At 41.6% G+C, this 14,353-nt stretch overlaps 1 protein-coding gene across 2 annotated transcripts in view; it reads right to left on the bottom strand.

Moving 5' to 3' along the window:
• NR2C2 (nuclear receptor subfamily 2 group C member 2) overlaps positions 1–14,353 on the bottom strand; it is an 82,952-nt gene that overhangs the window by 49,803 nt on the left and 18,796 nt on the right. The gene's annotated exons all lie outside the window — the stretch shown is intronic.

Below are 14,353 nucleotides of genomic sequence, written 5' to 3'. Positions count from 1 at the left end.
GAAAGAGTGCTTGCCTTGCATGTAGCCTACCCAAGTTCGATTCCTGGTACAGCACAGGGTCTTCTGAATGAAAGTCTTCTGAATGTACCAGGAATGATCCCGGAGCATAGAGCCCTGAGGACTGCCCACAAAATGAAACAAACAAACAAAATGTGTATTCTGGGCCAAGAGATAGTACAGGAGGTGAGGGCTATGACCCTGGATCAAACTGCCAGGAGTCATTCTGGAGGACCAATGAGTGGGGCCATAAAACAAACAAAAAAAAGAATAATCAGCAATTCTATTGCAAGTTATATATACAAGAGAAACAAAAAATATATCTGTAAATATTCAGAACATTATTATCCCTACTGAGGTTAAAAAAAAGGAGGGGGGGACAATTCAATGACTACCAACTGATGAACAAGACATGGTCTATCTATAGTATACTGTGGAATATTATTCTGGTACAAAAAGGAATGCAGTAGTTACTTGCTATGAACCTCAAAAACATTTAGCTGAGTTAAAGAGAGATCCACAAGCCAGAATATAGAAAGGGCCACATATGGCATAATTCTAATCTTAAGCGGGTAAGTCAAAGTGCCTCTTGCACATATTTAACTTGGACCTGCTGAGCACTGACCCTGTGCTATATCTGGGAGTTGCAGCTGGGTAAGCAGTCATCAGTGTGTGTGTGTGTGTGTGTGTGTGTGTGTGTGTGTGTGTGTGTGTGTGTGTGTGTGTGTGTGTGTGTGTGTGTGTGTGTGTGTGTGTGTCTTGCACATATTTAACCTGGACCAGTCATCAATATGTGAATGTGTTGCACAAGCAGTCATCAGTGTGTGTGTGTGTGTGTGTGTGTGTGTGTGTGTGTGTGTGTGTGTGTGTGTGTGTGTGTGTGTGTGTGTGTGTGTCTTGCACATATTTAACCTGGACCAGTCATCAATATGTGAATGTGTTGCACATATTTAACTTGGACCTGCTGAGCACAGGCTGGGTAAGCAGTCATCAGTGTGTGTGGGCGAGGGGGGTGCTGGGGGAGAGATAGGTCCTGAGATGACAAGGAATGATTAAACTTGGGAGTTGTATTTGATATCTGGCAGCTTTGCAACCATGCCTATAGCTTCATATCCCTTACCTATTAAGGGATATGCTTGCAAATTTTATGGATTCTTTTTTTTTTTTTTTTTTGGTTTTTTGGGCCACACCCGTTAGATGCTCAGGGGTTACTCCTGGCTATGAGCTCAGAAATTGCCCCTGGCTTGGGGGGACCATATGGGACGCCGGGGATCGAACCGTGGTCCTTTCCTTGGCTAGCGCTTGCAAGGCAGACACCTTACCTCTAGCGCCACCTCGCCGGCCCCACTTTATGGATTCTTAATATTACGAATAAATACCTGCCAACACCCAGGTCTATGTTTGTGGCAAAAGACTTGCGCTTTCACAAGAAAACTAAGGGTTCAACAGACGAGTTATTGAATTGCCATTCCAAAGGACTCAAACCACAAAGGACTCAAGTAAACCACAAGCAAGCAGGATGTGAAAGTATTATTGGACAAAGGTTCTGCAGGTCATGATCTCTGACTCACACCAAGGGTATGTCAGCTGCTCCATTTTGCATCCTTTCTAAAGTTAGCTGTACATTCAACACACAAATGTTTTTACTGTCTAAGAGGTTTAATAAAAAAGAAAAAAAAATCTTTGCTTCTCTGCTTTTCCTGAACCCTAAGATTAGTAGTCAACTCACTCTAGGCTCTCATAGAATTCCTGCAATTTAGCCCTGTCCACTGAGAATGAAGTGAATTGCCTGCTTCCCTCTATTTCCTATTTTTCCTTCACCAAACTAGGCATAGGCCCACAATGGCCGTCTGCTAACAAGAAGTCTAATTTGGTCCTAGATCCTGGGACTCTATTAGACTTCTCTGTTCTGCTCCACTGTCAGCCTTTTGGCTTATTAGACATGCAACATGTTCAGCAAAACTGTCTTCAAGGGGGGCCAGAGCCATAGCACAGCAAGTAGGGCGTTTGCCTTGCACATAGCCAGCCTGGTTGATCCCTAGCATCCTATATGGTCTCCGGAGACTACCCGGAGTGATTTCTGAGCTCACAACTAGGAGTAATCCTGAGCACCAGTAGGTGCAGTCCCAAAACAAAACAAAACAAAAACTGTTTTGAAGGATTTTTTTTTTTTTTTTTTTGGTTTTTCAGGCCATACCCGTTTGATGCTCAGGGGTTACTCCTGGCTAAGCACTCAGAAATTTCCCCTGGCTTCGGGGGACCATATCGGACGCTGGGGGGATCGAAACGTGGTTCTTTGAAGGATATTTTTATTGTTCATGTTTTGTTTGGAGCCATACCTAGCGATGCTTAGGGGTTGCTCCTGGCTCTGCACTCAGGAATCATTTCCAGCATTGTTCAGGGACTATACGAGGAGCCAAGGAAAGACCTGGGCTACTAGAACTCTCTTTGTACCCTTTTGGAGCTTTGGCATATAAACTGAGAAGTTCTGTCTTCCATTAATTCATATGGGTTTATGAGGCATAAAATGAGTTTCAACAGACATTTCACCCTGGAATGAGAATCCTGTATATTTCATCTCATGACTTTGGCATGCTAACACGCTTTAAGAAATAATTCTTAGGATTTTAACAAATCATCATTGTTAAAAGATGAACATTTAGGATGAGGAAACAAACACAATGAACAAATACTAAGTTTCCGAAACCTAAATTTATTCTGAGTTTTTGGCTACGTTTCCTGAGTTTACAGTTAGGGCAACAAAGTTCATACCCTGAGAGAAAAAAAAAACAGGTCACTGCAAACTTAGTATGTTACAAATCCAAGCAGGAACTTCCGACTTCTCCTTAACATTCCAAGTGAAAGAAAGAACAATGTAAATAAATGCCAAAGTAGGGTAAAGGGTTTCAGGCAGCTGATGACTCTAGCTTTAACTAAAATATACCAAAGATGCCCTTTTGCTTTCAAAGGACCACTAACCAGTGTAATGGGTAAAGTTAACCCTTCTTTGGGTTGGCTACTTGCATCAGAGAAAATCCAGAGGAGGTGATGGTTCAAAAGTGCTTCCTCTAGCCTCACCCTAAGGGTTAAAACCTTTCAATGTGAAGGTACCATGTTCATAAATATCACTTTTTTTGAAGACCTACATGTAAAACTAGTCCCTCGTTATACTTGAGTCAGTGAAGAAATGAAACTTGAATATTATAAACCATGCTAGTTTGTATCAGATATGATCAATCATTTTTAAATGTCTCTGTTGATACTATTATAAAAAAAATTAAGCTACTTTCTTGTGTGTGTGAAATAAGAAAGTGTTTTATTTAGAAGTTCTGAGGAGGGCCCGGAGAGATAGCACAGTGGTGTTTGCCTTGCAAGCAGCCGATCCAGGACCAAAGGTGGTTGGTTCGAATCCCGGTGTCCCATATGGTCCCCCGTGCCTGCCAGGAGCTATTTCTGAGCAGACAGCCAGGAGAAACCCCTGAGCACCGCTGGGTGTGGCCCAAAAACCAAAAAAAAAAAAAAAAAAAAAAAAAGAAGTTCTGAGGAAGGAGAGGGAGACATTAAGAAAGTAATGGGCCCAAGAGAGAACACACCAAGCGAAAGTAGGAAAGTACATAACTCAAGAGGGGCAATGCGGGCAACATGTGCATATGAATGAGTACCATGTACATAGGCCCAGGGAGCACATAAACCTAGTTCTAAGTTTCTTGGCACAAAAACAAAGGCCCAAAGTCAAGAGCTAGCAGATACTACTAAGTAAAACAGTGTTTTAGCATTTAGAGTAACATGGCTCAGAAATTCTGTTGGCAGATTAACTAGCTGCAAGCAACATCTTTTTGCCTCACTCACCTGAATTTATCTAGTAATAGTAAATAAGCTCTTCGAAGAAATAATTTACTAACTGCTAAGCATAGCAAGATACTAATTGAATTCCTTCATGTAAGTTAACAGGCATCTAAATCTATTGCTCTTTTATAAACTTATCCAAAGCCAAATAATCATAAAATATAAAGCATTAAAAGAAGGCTTCCCTGCAAAACAAAGGAGAGCAGGTTCCAACACTGCAGCACCAGAACAGCTGATCACTTACAGTTACCCAACCAATGGCTCCCAGCAAGCACCCACCTTATTTACATTTTCCTCAGCAACTTCCCAGGCCGGAGGAGGTTGGGTAAACTCACAGGCATTTACTTTCAAACTGCCAGTGCAGATTCCATTCACCCAAACCAGACAGAACTGTTTAAAGACGCCTTCTCTCTGACTCTGTTCTGTTGAAGGTCAGGTACACTATCACTCTGTAACTAAGGAAGCAAAATTGCTATGTTCCTGCTCGTTTGCCAGCTACTGAAGCAGTTTGTCTAATAATATGGCTAATTGCTTCAAGGGAAGATGTACTTTGTTTTAGGAAGTTCTCCCTTGCCTTTAAGAAATGTGCCTCACTTCCTCTTAAAGAACACCTTTCCAAAACAGAGTTCACTAGCATGTTACCAGGAATCCAACCAATTCAAAAGAGATTTTTTTGTTTTTTGGCTATACCCAGCTGTGCTTATGAGGGCTTAGTCCTGACAGGACTCAGGGGACCATCTGGGGTGCTGACGATTGAATCAGGTAGGCTGCCTTTAAGGTAAATGTTCTACCCACTATCTGTACTATGGCTATGTCTGTCCTCCCTTTTTAAACTATGAGTGGAAGGAAGATATGGAAAACTCAGAAATATGATATTCTGTATATATGGCATCAATTTCACTGTACACTTGATTATATATATTCACACCTAGTAGTGCTTGAGGGACCATATGGGTATCAGGGCTCAGACCCAGGAAGCTCTGTACAAGACAATAAATGCTTTGCCTGTTAAACTATCGTTGATGCCTGAACCAATAGTTTTAATGATAATGGATATCTTTGCAAGTTGTTTTATTCCAATGAAAGGTAACGACAGTTTGCTTTATTTTTGGCCACACCCGGCAGCGCTCAGGGGTTACTCCTGGCTTTACGCTCAGATATCACTCCTGACAGGCTTGGGTGACCATATGGGATGCCAGGATTCGAACCACCAATCTTCTTCATGCAAGGAAAATGCCTTACCTCCATGCTATCTCTCTGGCCCAACAGTTTGCTTTTTACAACCCCCTCTCAAATCCTACAGAAATAGCAGCACCAAATTCAGTTTACAAAATTATTTCACCTAACCCAAAGATGACAGGACAGGCAAGTGAACACAGACCAAAGTTCTAGACTCAAAGAGCTCACGTTCTAAGAGGAAGTTGAACATATGCAGTCTTTGCAAGTTAGGGCAGTATAGGCCAGAATAGGCTTCAAAACCTAAGCCTCAACTCTACCCCAAAGCTGCAGAGGAAAGTTCTTGAGATCACAGTAAACTAAGGTGAGACTGGAATAAAAGATTTCTCCTATCTGATATGGAAGACTCACTACTTACCTGATTGACTTATTTTGGCCACACATTGCACTGTTCATATGATTGAGCCTACGGTCTCTGCATACAAAAAGCATGCACTCTAGACCTTTAAGTCAACTCCTTGATTCTCATTGGTTGTTTTAATACACTGACAGATAATAAACATGAAGATGATGGCCTAAAACCAGCTAAAAGAAAACAAACCAAAACTTGGAGGATGAAAAGAAAGCAAGATTATGAGGATGAAAAGCAAGATTATGAATATTTACATTTATATAGAATGAGCAAAAGTAGGAGGTAGGAAGAGAATGGAAATTCCATTGTTTATTTTAGGTTTTGGGGGTTCACACCTGAAGGTAGGTGTTATGGGCTAACACCTGGCTCTATACTCAGGGATCACTCCTAGCTTTGGGGACTATTTGATGTGCAAGGAATAGAACCTCCTAGGTCTCTTTCTTGCAAGGCAAGTGTTCTTCCTGCTGTACTATCTAGATAGATAGAAGAAAGGAAATTAAGAAAAAAAGTCTTACTGTCACAAAAAACAAATCTCTACATCCCAAGCTTTTGAAGGTACTAACAACAATCTAAGTTAAAGGAAGATGTCATCATTTTTCAGATTTGAGCACAAATTAGGCACCCAATTCAAAAAGGAAAAATGAACTACTGTATTCCTTTAAAAAGGAGAGGGGCAACAAGGACCAGAAAAATAATACAGCAGTAAGGAGCATACTTTGCATATGCAGCCAATCCTTGTTTAATCCCTATTACTCTTGAGGAGCACAGATGGGTGTGGTCTCAGCCCCCACCTCTACTTCTCACCAACTGTAAGATACCTGGTTTGCAAACATGAGGCAGGGAGTTCGATTCCTAGTACTGCAATTCATTCACTGAGTGACCAAGCACTACCATTCAGAATTTCTAAGGCCACAGTAAAGTAAGCAACCAATCAAATACAGTAAAACAAATCAAGTGCAGAAAAAGCAGAAGAAAGGGAGAATGGATGGGACAAAGAGAAGATCCCCACCCTTTGAAGATGGAGAAGTAGGCCTGGGGAGGGTTCAAAGAGCTGGACATATGCTCCACAGGCAAGAGCCTGTGTTCAATCATATGGTCAACTCGCTCTGTGGCAATAAGCCCCATCATTCAACCAAGAATATCTCTTGAGCACTGCTATGTGACCCACAAAACAAAAACCAAGAATAGCCTTCTTAAAAATAACCCAAAACTTGGGCCAGAGCGATAACAAAGAAGTAGGGCATTTGCCTTGCACACGGCTGACCCGGATTCAATCCCCAGAATCCCATATGATCCCCCAAGCCAGGAGCAATTTCTGAGCACTTAGCCAAGAGTAACCCCTGAGCGTCACTGAGTGTGGGCCCCAAACAAAACTAAACAAAGAAATAAAAACCCAAAACTGGAATAAAATTTAAATTCTAAAAGGTCCCTGAATTCTGAGGCCAAGTTATTTTCAGCATAGCATAGATTTCTATACCCAGACTACCCAAACTACACATTTAATTACAAACATTGAAATAAAGGTAACTTTAGATATGGAAGATCTAAAAACAATTAGCTCTGATGTACCCTGATGACATTTCTATCAGAATAAAAGAAAAACATGTTGAAGGAAAAAATCCAAACTGAAAGAGGCGAAGGACCACAGCTGTGCTGGATTCAGAGCATGATCAAACCACAGTCTGGAGGCCAAGATCTTTAGAAGGAATGTTTTCACAGACTAATTATTATAATAATAATAATAACAACAATAATAATAAATAAAAAGGGGAAAACCAAAAATTCCTCCAATGTATTTGCTATGGAAAATAGTATTCAGATGATTTTTATGATCACTTTAGAGACATTAGGAAGAATCTAACTAAGACATATGACACATTTATATTTTATGCAGCAAAGATATATTTTTACTGCAAGAAGGAAAGTCTAGGACTGGGAAACACAGCATCAAAACTAGTCTCTTGGGGCCGGGCGGTGGCACTAAAGGTAAGGTGCCTGCCTTGCCTGTGCTAGCCTTGGACGGACCGCGGTTCGATCCCCTGGTGTCCCATATGGTCCCCCAAGCCAGGAGCAACTTCTGAGCACATAGCCAGGAGCAACTCCTGAGCGTTACTGGGGGTGGCCCAAAAACCAAAAAAAAAAAAAAAACAACAAAACAAAACAAAAAAAAACTAGTCTCTTCTTTCATAATGTTATACAATATAATATCCAGGGGCAGCAGAAAAGCTCTAAGGGCTGAGCACAGACAGCAGTGTGTGCAGGTAGCCCAGAGAGACTCCCTCAGGACAGAGCCAGGAGTAGTCCGCAAGCACCTATGGGCATAAGTCTCCAAATAAAACACAAAGACCCACCCCCCCTCTGCTCACCAAGCCCTTATCTTTATCCTTGCTTCTCTGCATGCTTACTTGCTCTCTCAAACTTGTGCTCTCTCTTTCTGGAACACATATTCCTCTCCTCCACTCTACCCCCACCCTCTGTGATGTTCTGGGGAATTGTGTGATGGCAGCAAAATGAGGTTGACTGCAAAGCAAATAAATGCCTTATCCCTAATGCTTACTGACCCTAATGAAAATGTTCCGGTGAATGATGGTAATGGCTACAGAATGATATAAATATACCAACTGACAGAATGGTACATCTGAAAGTGGTTTTTCAATGGTACATTTTGTATTTCAACACAATTAAAACCTCCCTGTTACAAAATGACAGCATAACAATGATAAAATTACCAGGGCAAAAATATTTTTCAAAATTAAGTTAGGGAGCCAGAGAGATAGTACCAGGGTAGGGCTTTTGCCTTGCACGCAGCCGACTCAGGACAGAACTGGGTTTGATTCCTGAGTGCAGAACAGGAGTGACCCCTGACCATCCCAGTTATGGCCCAAAACCAAAAAAAAAAAAAAAAAAAAAGGAAAGAAAGAAAAAGGGGAAAAATTACAAGTTGGGACTGGAAAGATGGCACACTGTTCTTAGGACATTTACCTTGTATACAACCCACCCAGGCTTGATCTCCATTATCTAGATCTCCTGCATACCTCCAGGAGTAATCTCTGAACATTGCTTGGTGTGGCTCCAAAACCAAAACAAACCAGAACACATAGGAGTAGGTTTAGGGAGACAATGAAGATAAAGGGTAGCAGTAGTCACAAAGTCTGATTGTTTCCTATTTGAAGCCAATAGATATTGATATTGGCCTACTTTTTCTTTTTGGACCATACCTAGAAATGCTCAGAATTTAGTCCTGGCTTTGTTCTCACCACTGGAAGTGCTCAGGGGAGCATACAGAATTCCAGAAATCAACCCTGGGCCGGCTGCATGGAAGGCAAAAGCCTTCTGTACTGTAACTCAGGCTCCTGGCCTACATTTAAATAGATACAAATATTTCTTAGACAAGAATATGTTAAACGGGGCCGGAGAGGTGGCGCTAGAGGTAAGGTGTCTGCCTTGTAAGCGCTAGCCAAGGAAGGACCGCAGTTCGATCCCCCAGTGTCCCATATGGTCCCCCCAAGCCAGGGGCAATTTCTGAGCGCTTAGCCAGGAGTGACCCCTGAGATTCAAATGGGTGTGACCCAAAACACCAAAAAAAAAAAAAAAAAAAGAATATGTTAAATATCAGTTCATAGGCAGACAAAGTCACTGAATTCATTTACTATAGGAGGTCTTTCAAGGACACTGGAAACCCGAAACCTGAGCAATTAAATGACTGCTTTCCCTAACTTGTGGATATCATCTGAGTGATTTTTTCAAGAACTGGAAGAGCCTGATGTTTTCAAACATTCCCTTACAAGGCAATGTTAAGTTTTCTATAACAGTGAAGCTGAAATCTTGAAAGGGTAATTGGAGTTATAAGAATTTGGTGCATTTCTCATGATGCCAAGCCCTTTTTTCCTCAGGGAAAAATCTTAGCAAGACATAGAAAATTGTCCCACTTTTGTTGTAAATGAAATTTAAGAGTTTGTGAGCAGAATTGGTTAGTCAATGATTAAAGGGCCAGAGAGTCCAGTGGAGAGGGTGCTTGACTTGCATGTGGCCAACCAGGATTCCATCCTGAGCATCCCATATGATTCCCCAAGCACTGCCAGTAGTAACTTAGTGTGGCCCCAAACCAAAACCAAGCAAAAAAGAAAAAAAAAAAAATCAGTGACTCAAATGCTTTAATTCTAAATTTCCCTAGACTCAAAAACATCTGTTAAGAGTTGAATAAGCTCTTAAAAAAATTTAACTATTTTACTTCTTTTTAGCAATGATGAAGAAAGGTAGGCTTCTCATTTCCTGGTGTCGGAGAGATAGTACAGCAGTACGGTGTTTGCCTTGAACACAGCCAATCCAGGACGAATGGTGGTTCGAATCCCAGCATCCCAAATTGTCCCCTGAGCCTGCTAGGAGCGATTTCTGAGTGCAGAGCCAGGCATAATCCCTGAGCGCCACCAGGTGTGACCCAAAAACCAAAACCAAAAGAAACAAAAAACACCTTTCATTTCCAGGGCTGGAACAATAGCACAGTGAATATAGCATCTTGCCTTGCACTTTGCCGACCTGGGTTCTATCTATCCCTGGCAACCCATATGGTCCCCTCCAGCCTGCCAGGAGTGATTTCTGAGTGCAGAGCCAGAAGTAAACCAAGCTGAGCACTGCTGGGTGTGCCCCAAAATCCCCCCCCCAAAAAAACAAAACAACCAACTTCCAAAACTTCATTTCCTTCACATGTGAAAAACAAAATCTGAACCAAACCAATAACTCAATGGGCCAAGAGGCCTGAGTTCAATACCTGGTATCACATGGTTTTTCTCTCACCTCTCTAGCACACCCTGAAGCATGAAGCCAAATAAAACCAAAATTAATGTTGCTATGTGTGATTCAAGTCCCAACTGTTGGCAGTTTTAAATTCTGAGATGTGGCCGATCCTAGTTTGATCTCTGGTATAGCCCAGGGTGCCGAGGACCATCAGGAGTGAGACCCTCAGCACAGAGCCAGTAGTCCCTGAACACTATTAGGTATGGTCCCAAACATCCCCCTATTCCCCAAATGAACTAGTGATGTCGATCAAATTTCAGTCAATTCCACAGCACATATATTTAACAGAAGCCTGTATTTACCCATGCTTCTGACACTCTAGGACATTGGAGAGACATTTTTAACATTAAAATAACATCCAAGAAAAAAAATAATATCAAAGATACTACTGGTATTTAGGATACTGTGAAATATGAACCTATTGTATGGCCTGGACCTCGACCTGGTTTGATCCTCAGCATCACATAAGGTCCACCAAGCCTGCCAGGAGCATTTTCTAACTAGCAGCTATACTGTGTGGCCCCCAAACCAAAAAGAGATAAAGTGATATGCATGATACCCCATTCAATAACAATACTGTAAACGAGAGAGAGAGAGAGAGAGAGAGAGAGAGAGAGAGAGAGAGAGAGAGAGAGAGAGAGAGAGAGAGAGAGAGCTGGACTATGGTTTAGAGGATATGGCTCATTGGTAGACACCCCAGGTTCTATCCCTGGCACTGTTTAAAAATAAAAAGCACTTTTTATAAAAATAGCCTTGCTTAATTAATTTCTCAGCTAAAACTTGATACACTGTATTATATACATGTCATAAGAAGACTACAGGTGTATTTTAAATAAATAAGAAAGAGTGGATAAATCATATCTCATGATGTGTCTTGATTCCATTTATAAAGTGTACTTGTAGTCTTATGACATCTATATAATACAGTGTACCAGATTTTAGCAGAAACTCATTATCTCATTTAACACTCAATTGACACTATAAGCACAGCATAATTCATTGTTTTCTCCTATTTTAAATGAATAAAACTGAGGTTAGTTAGTCAAGTGTCAAACTCAGCGCAGAGCCAGGAGTAACCCCTGAGCGTCACCAGTATAGCCCCAAAACCAAAGAAAACAAAAAAATCTAGTCACCATTACTAGCATAAATCAACATGTGGGTACTTACCTACAAAAGTTAATTCTTTTAAATGTCTGTATTTTAAAAAATAAATGTGTCTTTGCCAGATGTGTATTTTAAGAATGTAATCCTTGTAATGTCCCCCAGTTGCAGTTTGATACAGGATTTACTGGAGGAGCTTTAGAAGAAGTAAAACCAACTGGGACAGATTAACAGTTCTGGTAGAGTATGCCCTTAGCTAATTCATTCTTGAGCTTCGGTTTCCTCATTTATGTACGCAATACTGGGCGTGCCAACAACAAATCGTAGCTATAAAGGCCCGGGAGATAGTTCAAATGGCTGAAGTGTGTTCTGCATGTGGAAGTCCTGGATTTGCACCGCATCACTGCATAGTTTCTTAAGCATCATGCAAAGCAACCTCTGAAACTGAGCCAGGAGCTGGGCATAGCCCAAACCACACCCCCAAAATAGTAGATGTGAACATTTTTCAACTGTGTGTGACTTTTGAGTCCTATCCGGTAGCACACAGGGCTTAGACTTGCTCTACATTCAGGGATCACTCCTAGAGGGACTCAAGGGATCATATTATTGCTGGAAGAAACCCAGGTTGGCTGCATGCAAGGCAAACACGTAACCTGTTGTACTACCACTCTGGCTCAAGATTTTGAACCATTTTACATTTTTGGTATGAGAACCACTGGTTGTGAGCCGTTCACTCAGGCACAGGGCTTGGTACAATGTGAATATTTGAGATTTGGCTCTACTTCCTTTTTCTACACGTCACATTATCTAAACATACCAAGTTACTTGAAGCCTTCACAAGTTTTCTCGCTTAGGATGTTCTCTGCAGAATATAGCACAAAGTTCCCCACTCCACTTCCTTAGCATTCTGACAAATGCTAGCCTGTCGTTCAAGAACCACCTGGTGGGGCCTGAGAGATAGCATGGAGGTAAGGCGTTTGCCTTTCATGCAGAAGGATGGTGGTTCGAATCCCGGCATCCCATATGGTCCCCTGTGGATGCCAGGGACCATTTCTGAGTCCAGAGCCAGGAGTAACCCCTGAGCACTGCCGGGTGTGACCCAAAAACCAAAAACCAAAAAAAAAAAAAAAAAAAAAAAAAAAGAAAAAGAAAAAGAAAAGGAACCACCTGGCTCCTGAGGATCACCGTCTTTACCTAGCATTATACTTCTCACCATACACCATACACCATAACCAGACTCTGAGAAAGCTAGCAGAAGGACCTTTGTCCTTTTACCTTTGTATTTCTCAGTATTTCTTTGCATTTCTTAGCACGGTTGCCAGTCCATTCAGATAATTAAGGGCTGCAGAACGTACAAAATGGGCTTTCCCCCGTGACCACTGTGTTGATGAACAAGTGTGCAAGAAACTAACAGAGCTTTGGAATTATAACTATACTCACAAATCTGATATGCAGCAGTGTTTGGTTTTTGGTTCAAAGGGGGAAAAATCATCCAATTACCTTATGGAATACAGTGAGGCTACCCCAAAGAGAGTTAGGAATAAATGGTTTGGTCATTGTTCCTTTTCCTTCAATGGCAGGATGGTGCTGCGCATCCTTGCTGACTTAAGACCATTTTGAAACAACAAAGCACACCGTGTACTTTTCCTTTCAAAAGCAAGGGTGCCAGCTATGGTGCTAGCCCATCACTCACCTCAGCCACCTGCTGGGTCCCCACTCTGTGCTGAACCAGCCCCTCCATATTTGTAGCCATGATGAAGCAAGACCATTAGAGAACCTGTTTGGAAAGATGCAGCAACTTCTATCAGGCAAGGCGAAACCAGGCTACTGGAAAACTATTAGTAATCACGATTTATCTTTGATAGATTTTGCTCTCTCTAGAAAACAGAGTAAGGTAACCATATCTGGGTATACTGCACTAGATTCTTCAGTTACAGGTACCAAATTCATTAGTAGGCAAGTTTTATTAAAAATTCTGTGTGGGGGCTGGAGTGACAGCACAGTGTAGGGCGTTTGCCTTGCACACAGTCAACCGGGACAGACCCAAGTTCGATCCTCGGCATCTCATATGGTCCCCCAAGCCTGCCAGGAGCCATTTCTAAGCACAGAGCCAGGAGTAACCCGAGTGCTGCCAGGTATGGCCAAAAAAACAATAAAAAAAATTCTGTGTGTATGTCATATCCAGTGGTGCTCAGCGATTACTCACAGCTCTGCACTCAGAAATTACTCATGGCAGATGCTCTGGGACCATATGAGATGTCAGGGCTAGAGAATCTGGTTGGCCTCGTTTAAGGAGAGCACCCTATCCATTTTACTATCTCTTTGGCACCAAGTAGAAACATTTTAAAGCAGACTTCCTCTGTAAATACAAAGATAAATTTGGAACTTTTAATTATCAGGTCTTTGAGGTTTGTAACAGCTTGGTTCACATCCCATGGAGAGAGTGATCACACCTCTTTGAACAGTTCCCTGTCAGCTATGCTGAACAGAAGGCTGCTATCCGAGAAAGGTGTGAGATCAACTCTGGATACAGAATGCTAGATTGCTATCATTAACTATACTTCTGTTACTAAAGACAATAAAGAAGTCAAACCTTGCCCAGCTACCAGCAACACCTCACTTGACTTAAAAGGCAAATACATTGTCACCAACAAAGAAAAGGTGACTGCATTACGTTGAGGGCATTAAAAACCCATCTACTGTATTTTTAAATCCTCAGAAACTAGAACCAGAAAATTCAGATTTCTACTAGACAAAAACATGATATCACTTATAAAAATTAATGATGTGATCTAAAAAAACAAGAAAGGTGCCAATTTCTGTGGTCAAGGATGCAGGCAGCATTGAAGGAACTGATTCCTCACTCTTACTAAGAAAGCTCCCCAGAATCTTTCAAATAGCACAGAAAATTGAGTAAAGGGACAGAAGATAGTACATGGATTACAGTGTATGCCTTGAGTGCAGTCAGCTACAGTTTGATGACAGCAGCACAACATATAGTCGCCTAGCACTGGCAGGAGTGATCCT

This window comes from Suncus etruscus, chromosome 20, assembly GCF_024139225.1.
Source record: "Suncus etruscus isolate mSunEtr1 chromosome 20, mSunEtr1.pri.cur, whole genome shotgun sequence".
Taxonomy (NCBI): Eukaryota; Metazoa; Chordata; class Mammalia; order Eulipotyphla; family Soricidae; genus Suncus; species Suncus etruscus.
Note: the sequence above shows the minus strand (reverse complement) of the source record. Positions and strands in the feature narration are given on the sequence as shown.